The sequence below is a fragment of the Gorilla gorilla genome, chromosome 5 (genome assembly GCF_029281585.2).
Source record: "Gorilla gorilla gorilla isolate KB3781 chromosome 5, NHGRI_mGorGor1-v2.1_pri, whole genome shotgun sequence".
Taxonomy (NCBI): domain Eukaryota; kingdom Metazoa; phylum Chordata; class Mammalia; order Primates; family Hominidae; genus Gorilla; species Gorilla gorilla.
In genome coordinates, this window is record NC_073229.2 from 48,450,565 (window position 1) to 48,459,480 (window position 8,916).

An 8,916-nucleotide genomic window follows, 5' to 3' on the forward strand; every position below is an offset into this window, starting at 1 on the left:
TTTTTTAGTAGAGATGGGGTTTCACTATGTTGGCCAGACTGGTCTTGAACTCCTGACCTCGTGATCTGCCTGCCTCGGCCTCTCAAAGTGCTGGGATTACAGGCATGAGCCACCATGCCTGGCTTGTTTGTTTGTTTTTAGAGTCAAGATCTTCCACTGTCGCTCAGGCTGTAGTGCAGTGGTGCCATCATAACTCACTATAGCCCCAAACTCCTGGGCTCAAGCAGTCCTGCCACTTCAGCTTCCTGAGTTTCTAGGACTACAGGCATGTGCCACCATGCCCAACTAATTAAAATTTTTTTTTTTTTTTTGGTAGAGATAGGGTCTCACTTTGTTGCCCAGGCTGGTCTCAAACTCTTGGCTTCAAATGATCTTCCTGCCTCAGCCTCCCAAAATGGTGGGATTACAGGTATGAAACACCATGCCTGGACAACTGTATGTTTTAATTCACTTAATTTTCATGGTACACCTCTGAGAGGAGGGCATGACAACATTCATTATACAGGTGCAGTGACAGCACAGAACTCTGTGAAGCAGGGGAATGACAGAGTTGAGTTTGGCATCCAGGAAGTTTGTCTCCAGAGACAAAGCTATTGACCTCAACACCTTACTGCCTCTCAACAATCCTCATTAGTAATGTTATTATTCAACCCACTGACCTAGCTCTTTTTGTCTTTGGGGTTTTACACTGCTCTGATGTTCATGTCCTTGCTTATGTCTTAAATTGAGACTCTGAATGGGTTGTGTACACACTCCCCAGGATACAGTAACCTTTCTGGGTATTCTCACCTCTGGCTGCATCACTGGCCTCTTGCCAGCCCTTGAGAACTGCCCCTAGCTCAAGCAAGGATCCTAATTTAGTAGATGAGGTCAGGGCCGGAAGATTATCTGCAGGGTGACCTATGCCCAAGGACTTGCTCCCAAATACTTTTCTCAAGAGAAGGTGGTGTAACCAGAAGACACTTTAAGGTCTTGAGGCCATCCCCAAAGATCATTTGTTTCCTCAAACAGATTTTGGGCTTTTTCAGGTGAGAGACTAATCACTGAACCCACTGTCAGTATTCAGCAGTGCCTGATTGATATATACTAGGTACTCAATGGTTTTGACCGAATGATGAATAAATAAATGAATAAATAAAGAAGCCCAGATTCTCTTAATTTAGGTCTATGCTGTCTAATACAGTAGCATGTGGCTATTTTATTTTTTGAGATGGAGTCTCACTCTGTCGCCCAGGCTGGAATGTAGTGGCGTGATCTTGGCTCACTGCAACCTCTGCCTCCCAGGTTCAAGCGGTTCTCCTGCCTCAGCCTCCTAGGTTGCTGGGATTACAGGCTTGTGCCACTATGCCCAGCTAATTTTTGTATTTTTATTATTTATTTATTTATTTATTTTGAGACAAAGTCTCACTCTGTCACCCAGGCTGGAGTGTAGTGGCGTGATCTCAGCTCACTGCAGGCTCTGCCTCCCGGGTTCACACCATTCTCCTGCCTCAGCCTCCTGAGTAGCTGGGACTACAGGCTCCCGCCACCACACTCAGCTAATTTTTTGTATTTTTAGTAGAGACGGGGTTTCTCCTTGTTAGCCAGGATGGTCTCGATCTCCTGACCTCGTGATCCACCCGCCTTGGCCCCCCAAAGTGCTGGGATTACAGGCGTGAGCCACCGCGCCCAGCATTTTTGTATTTTTAATAGAGACGGGGTTTCACCATGTTGGCCGGGCTGGTCTCGAACTCCTGACATCAGGTCATCTGCCCACCTTGGCCTCCCAAAGTGCTAGGATTACAGGCGTGAGCCACTGCGCCCAGCTGCATGTGGCTATTTGAATGTAAATTCTAATGAGTCAAAATTTAAAATTCAGTTTCTCAGTTTCATTAGCCACATTTCAAGAGCACGATAATCCCATGTGGCCAGTGATTACCATATTTGAAAACACGGAAATAGAACATTTCCATCATTACAGAAAGATTTGTTGGACAGCACTAGGCTAGACGACAGATAGGGTGGGGGAAGAGAAAATGCTGCATTGGGAAAATGCTTGGTATAGGCTGATGGCTTTAATCTGCTTTTGACACTTTTAAAAGAGTCAAGATCAGTCATCTCTCATTAGATTGTATCGCACACTGCCCATTCAGAGGTCCAGAAACCACTTCTTCTTCAGAAATCTTGTATTGAGAAATGGAAGCCCATTTCTGATCACATACATGACCCATGCTTCTTCAGAAAGGAAGGCATGAAGTTGAAGGGGGAACTAAGACTGCTGAGTTCTTCTGTCTTCGGCCACAGGAAACTAACTGATTCATGGCACTTTGTACCCATGAGCTCATCTAGTCCTCCCAGGGCACAGGAAAGTGGTGAAAATAAGTGGCCATGGTTCACAGATTTTTCAGCTGGTAGAGGCTAGTTCCTACACTTAAAACATCAGTAGATTGTCAAATGTGTTCCAACTAAGAGCAGTGGAAGGCAGAAAGGTGTATAAAATATGGGTCTTAAGAGGTTTATAACCAAGTTAAGGGAAATTAAGAGATCAGCACATAAATATAAGTATACAAAACTGTAACTGTATCTGTAGCTATATGTGTGTGTGCATCTATTTATTATCTATCTACCTACTTATCTAATAACATAATTAATTAACATTTATTTGATATCTTAGAGCTTAACAAGAACTTTTCCTCATACGAAGACTCAGCAGATCCCCATGACGAATGTCAAACAAATGGAATGTTGATACAGAGAGCAAGCATTCTAGGCATTCGCAGCTGGGTGAGATCACTGTGGATGGAGTGATGGGGGAAAGCTTTTGTTGAGGCAGAACCAGCAGGAATGTGGGGTAGTCACACAAACACAGATACAACTCCTGGTTTCCCTAGTAGACACTTCCCAGGCTCTCAATTGCTTGTAGTTTTTGTTTGCTTTTTTTTTTTAAGACATGGTCTCACTCTGTGGCCCAGGCTGGAGTGCAGTGCAATGGTGTGATCATGGCTCAGTGCAGTGGTACTATCATGGCTCAGTGCAGTGGTGCGATCATGTCTCAGTGCAGTGGTGCGATTATGGCTCAGTGCAGTGGTGCGATCATGGCTCAGTGCAGTGGTGCAATTATGTCTCAGTGCAGTTGTGCGATCATGTTTCAGTGCAGTGGTGCGATCATGGCTTAGTGCAGTGGTGTGATCATGGCTCAGTGTAGTGGTGCAATCATGGCTCAGTGCAGCCTTGACTGCCAGAGCTCAAGCAGTTCTCCCTCCTCAGCCTCCTGATTTGTTGGGACCATGGATGTGTGCCACCACATCTGGCTAATTTTTTGACTATTTGTAGACACAGGGCCTCACTATGTTGTTCAGGCCGGTCTCAAACTCCTGGGCTCAAGTAATCCTCCTCGGCTTCCCAAAGTGCTGGGATTACAGGCGGGAGCCACTGCACTGGGCCCACTGCTTGTAGTTCATTTTACTTTCTGAAAGATAAAATGTTGATGAAGAGTTCTTAGTGATCCATGTTTTCTCTCCAGTCCTCCACCAAAATAACACATTTAAAAAAAACAAACTCCCACATATTTTATAGTGATTCTACAAATGTAGAATAATTTGTATACTCTAAATACAAAATGGTTTGAGTTACCTTTATTTAATAATGCTGTGATGAGCATACAATGACATACGTCAAATAACTTACAACTCAGGCTTATATAACATCGGCTCTGCCCCAAATTCCTGCCATGTAGAACACATAAAAATCCAACCCTGCAGTCTGACCAGTCTTGCCTAGGTTCTCCTTACATAATCATAACCACTTCCCTGCCAGGAGCAATTTTAAAATGTTCTTCTAAAGCCCTGTGCACTTCGCCTTGGCTTCCTTTAACTTTTCTTTTCTCTTTTTTTTTTTGAGAGGGAGTTTCGCTCTTGTTGCCCAGGCTGGAGTGCAATGGCTTGATTTCGGCTCACCGCAACCTCCGCCTCCCAGGTTCAAGCGATTCTCCAGCCTCAGCCTCCCAAGTAGCTGGGATTACAGTGTGTGCCACCATGCCTGGCTAATTCTGTATTTTTATTAGAGACGGGGTTTCTCCATGTTGGTTAGGCTGGTCTTGAACTCCCGACCTCGGGTGATCCGCCCACCTTGGCCTCCCAAAGTGCTGGGATTACAGGTGTGAGCAACCGCGCCTGGCCGGCTTCCTTTAACTTTTCTAAAGAGCTTCTACTTTTCTTCCTTGGCATTTGCATTTCTTTGGCTTCAAGCCACAAAAATGATTGTCCTTAACTTGAACAGAATAGATGAGTCTTGGGAGGATATTGAATAGCTCACAGAATCAAAGGAAGGCCAGAGAATCAGGCTCAGGAAACAAAGAACCAGGGTAGCTCCAGCGGATGAGGTAGCAGGAATCAACGGTGTTGTCCTGGCTACCTGCTGAAATGAGTAAGTGACAAAGGGTTTTTTCCATCCTTTCTATTTTTGTTCATCATTCAAAGCCCTAGCAGAGAGAATCTGATCAGCCTAGTCTAGGTAAAGTCTAGGGGAAAAAGCACACCTTAACCATAGCTCATTAGGAATGCACACAGGTAATTCTCCAAGGAATCCAGTGACTGTTCTCAGAGGAGAAGAGAATGCATGCAGGATGGTCAAACCTCAGAAAATATCCACCACATTCGCATTTTCTCTTACCTCCATTTTCTACTTTTTCTAATTATCCAAAACAGGGGTGACTAACATATCTTCCAAGGTTGTGAAAAAGATATAGAAAAATAAATCTACCTGTATTGGAATTTTTCCCAGAAAGGATTAATGGTTGGGAAAGTTTGGCCCTACTTACCCCTCAGTGTTAAATATAAGGATTAAAGAAAATATATGCAAAATGCCTATTACCTTACCTGACATGTAGCAAGGTTCATTAAATGTCAGTCCCATTTCACCCCTTCCCATTCACCCACTGTTGTGCTGAAGCCAGCTCACACCAGTTCATGAGAAGAATCATTATACTTTCAGGAACTTTATGAGCCAACTGGCATAACATTGGTAGCTTGAAGTTGGCCTTTATAGAGACAGAAAGATGTGATTGCTTTCTGCACCCATCCTGAGTCATGACCAATACTCCCATAACAAAAGACAGGCGAACAAAACAAAAGCATAACAAATTTATTTTATTTTATTATTTCTATTTTTTTTGAAACGGAGTTTCACTCTTGCCCAGGCTGTAGTGAAGTGGCATGATCATGGCTCACTATAGCCTTAACCTCCTGGGCTCAAGCAATCCTCCTGCCTCAGCCTACAGTGTAGCTGGAACTACAGGTGCAGACTACCACACACAGGTAATTTTTTGTAGAGATGGGGTTTCACCATGTTACTCAGGCTGGCCTCGAACTCCTGGGCTCAAGCCATCTGCTTGTCTCATCTTCCCAAAGTGCTGGGATTACAGGTGTGAGCCCCTGTGCCCGGCCAACAAATTTATTTCATCAAAGTTTTACATGACATGGGAGCCTTCAGAAATGAAGACCCCAGAAATGCTCAGAGAAAACAATTTTTTTGATTAGTTTCGATGAAGAATGGACAGCCAAGGCTGGGTGCAGTGGCTCACGCCTGTAATCCCAGCACTTTGGGAGGCTGAGGTGGGAGGATCACATGAGGCCAGGAGTTTGAGACCAGCCTGGACAATATAATGAAACCCCGTCTGTACTAAAAATACAAAAATTAGCCGGGCGTGGTGGTGTGTGCCTGTAATCCCAGCTACTCAGGAGGCTGAGGCAGGAGAGTCACTTGAACCTGGGAGACAGAAGTTGCAGTGAGCTGAGATCGTGCCACTGCACTCCAGCCTAGGCCACAGAATGAAACTCTGTCTCAGAAAAAAAAAAAAAAAAAAAAAAGAACAGACAGTCATGTAGAAATGTGACTGAACACAGGCTGGGCGCGGTGGCTTATGCCTGTAATCCTAGCACTTAGGGAGGCCAAGGCGGGCGGACCACCTGAGGTCGGGAGTTCAAGACCAGCCTGACCAACATGGAGAAACCCCACCTCTACTAAAAATACAAAATTAGCTGGGCATGGTGGTGCGTGCCTGTAATCCCAGCTACTTGGGAGGCTGAGGCAGGAGAATCGCTTGAACCCAGGAGGAGGAGGTTGCAGTGAGCCAAGATAGTGCCATTGCACTCCAGCCTGGGCAACAAGAGCGAAACTCCATCTCAAAAAAAAAAAGAAAAAAGAAAAGAAACGTGATTGAACACAAAGTGAATGGTCGCATGGGAATAGGCTGAGGGAGAAAGCCAGCAGAGCCTGTCTTTTGGGATTCTGCTTGGTCTCTCTGTGCAGCATTCCTTCCTTGTGGATATAGGCAGGAACTCTCCAAAATAAGGGTTTTATGACCTACTATTAGAAAAGGTAGGTCAGTTTTTTTTTTTTTTTTTTTTTTAGTGAGCTGTGCTTATACAGAAAGGCAAAGGAAGGCTAGAGTAATAGTTCTAAGTTTTATGATTGGCTTTGGGGGAAAGACATTCTGGTTTCTTTGACCTGCCTTGGAGGAGAGAGGGGAGCAGGAGAAGGTCAGAGGCAGACTTTACTTCTCAGGTCCTTCCCATGTTCTTCTCAACTTGCCAAAACACCAAACTCTGGGGTATCATTTTCTGAGCCCCAACACCTTGATGGAAGTATTTACACCACAGAAATCGGAAATGTTGCAAGTCAGAACTTTCACCTACCCCCAGCCCTCCACTGCCTCTGAGAGTTAAACATTTACAGGCCACTGCCGCATCTGCTCCTTTCTTTCCTTCACAAGTTGTGAGGAGAACCAAGTTAGCATTAGGTTGACCTGTGAGAGACAAAAACCGAATAGAACAATGGCTTCCTAGATGGAAGTCCATTTCTCTCTGACAGAAACAAAGTCCAGAGCCAGGCAGGCAGCTCGGGGCTGGGACAGCTGCGCCTTGCTGCCTCGCTGTCTTTGATGCATGGCTCTTTGTGATTTAGGATGACTGCTCAGGCTCCATGTTCAGGCCAAGGGGAAAGAGAAGGACAAAGAAATACACACCCCATCCTAGTAGGTCCACAGACAGAAGTAACCCGTAACATTTCTGCTCATTTCAAATAGGTTGGAAGGAAGTCTCTCTGCCACATCTGGCTGCCAGGGAGGCTTAGAGCCCTGTTGCTTCCTGCAGGCAGCCATGTACCCTGCTGGGGGCTGAGAAGGGGAAGACAGGGGCCAGGGGGCAGCTGAGAAGCCAGGTGGGATTTGAGAACATGTAGGGGAGAGGGAGAACTGGTGTTGGTGTGATGGGAATGAGCATAGTTTGTGGAACTCTGGGGGAGCTGACTGGAATAGAAAATTAAAAATACTGACAAATGAGGTTAAATAAACAAGGTGGAAGCCAGAGCTCAGTGAGGGACCAGGAAAGCAGACAAAAGAATCTTTATCTGCTGCCACTAGACACCGGAGGCACTGAACTTTCCAGTAGGGGAGCTACATGATCAGAGGCATTTCAGAAATGTTAATCTCACACTTAAGTGCTAGACAGATTGGAGGCAGGAGGAAAAACAGGAAGCAGCAGGGAGGTTGGAAAGGAGAATGATTTCACAAGCCAGGTGTGAGGTGATTATTGGAGAACCTGCCCCAATAGTCACGTAGGTTCTTTTCTATTTTCCTAAGCATCGGCCAGTTTGAGAAATAAAGGGACAGAGTACAAAAGAGAGAAATTTTAAAGCTGGGCATCCGGGGGAGACATCACATGTTGGTAGGTTCCGTGATGCCCCACAAGCCGCAAAACCAGCAAGTTTTTATTAGGGACTTTCAAAAGGGGAGGGAGTGTGCGAATAGGTGTAGGTCACAGACATCAAGTACTTCACAAGGTAATAGAATATCGAAAGGCAAATGGAGGCAGGGCGAGATCACAGGACCACAGGACCAGGGCGAGATTAAAATTGCTAATGAAGTTTCTGGCACAATTGTCATTGATAACATTTTATCAGGAGACAGGGTTTTGAGAGAAACCGGTCTGACCAAAATTTATTAGGCAGGAATTTCCTCTTCCTAATAAGCCTGGGAGCGCTATGGGACACTGAGGTCTATTTCACCCCTACAGCCTCGACCATAGAAGACGGCCACGCCCAGGGGGGCCAGTTCAGAGACCCACCCCCAGGCGTGTATTCTCTTTCCCAGGGATGTTCCTTGCTGAGAAAAAATTCAGCAATATTTCTCCCATTTGCTTTTGAAAGAAGAGAAATATGGCTCTGTTCCGCCCAGCTCACCGGCAGTCAGAGTTTAAGGTTATCTCTCTTGTTCCCTAAACATTGCTGTTATCCTGATCTTTTTACAAGGTGCCCAGATTTCATCTTGTTCAAACACACATGCTCTACAATTTGTGCAGTTAATGCAATTATCACAGGGTCCTGAGGCGACATACATCCTCCTTGGCTTACGAGATGACAGGATTAAGAGATTAAAGTAAAGACAGGCATGGGAAATCACAAAGGTATTGACTGGGGAAGTGATAAGTGTCCATGAAATCTTCACAATTTATGTTTAGAGATTGCAGTAAAGACAGGCATAAGAAATTATAAAAGTATTAATTTGGGGAACTAATAAATGTCCATGAAATCTTCACAATCCACGTTCTTCTGCCGTGGCTTCAGCTGGTCCCTCCGTTTGGGGTCCCTGACTTCCTGAACAGTGATTACATGGGGACAATGGGAATGAGGAGGAAGAATGAGAGGCATTTGCTAGAAAATGTATTCAAACTGATGGCTGGTCTGAAAGGGAGTTGCAGGCTGGGGTGATGAGAGACAGGACTCATAGCAACAGGGTAAACAAAGTAAACTTGGCTTGGTTGGTGTTTTATTTATTATTATTATTTTTTTGAGATGGAGTTTTGCTCTTGTTGCCCAGACTGGAGTGCAATGGTGCAATCTCAGCTCACTGCAACCTCTGCCTCCCAGATTCAAGTGATT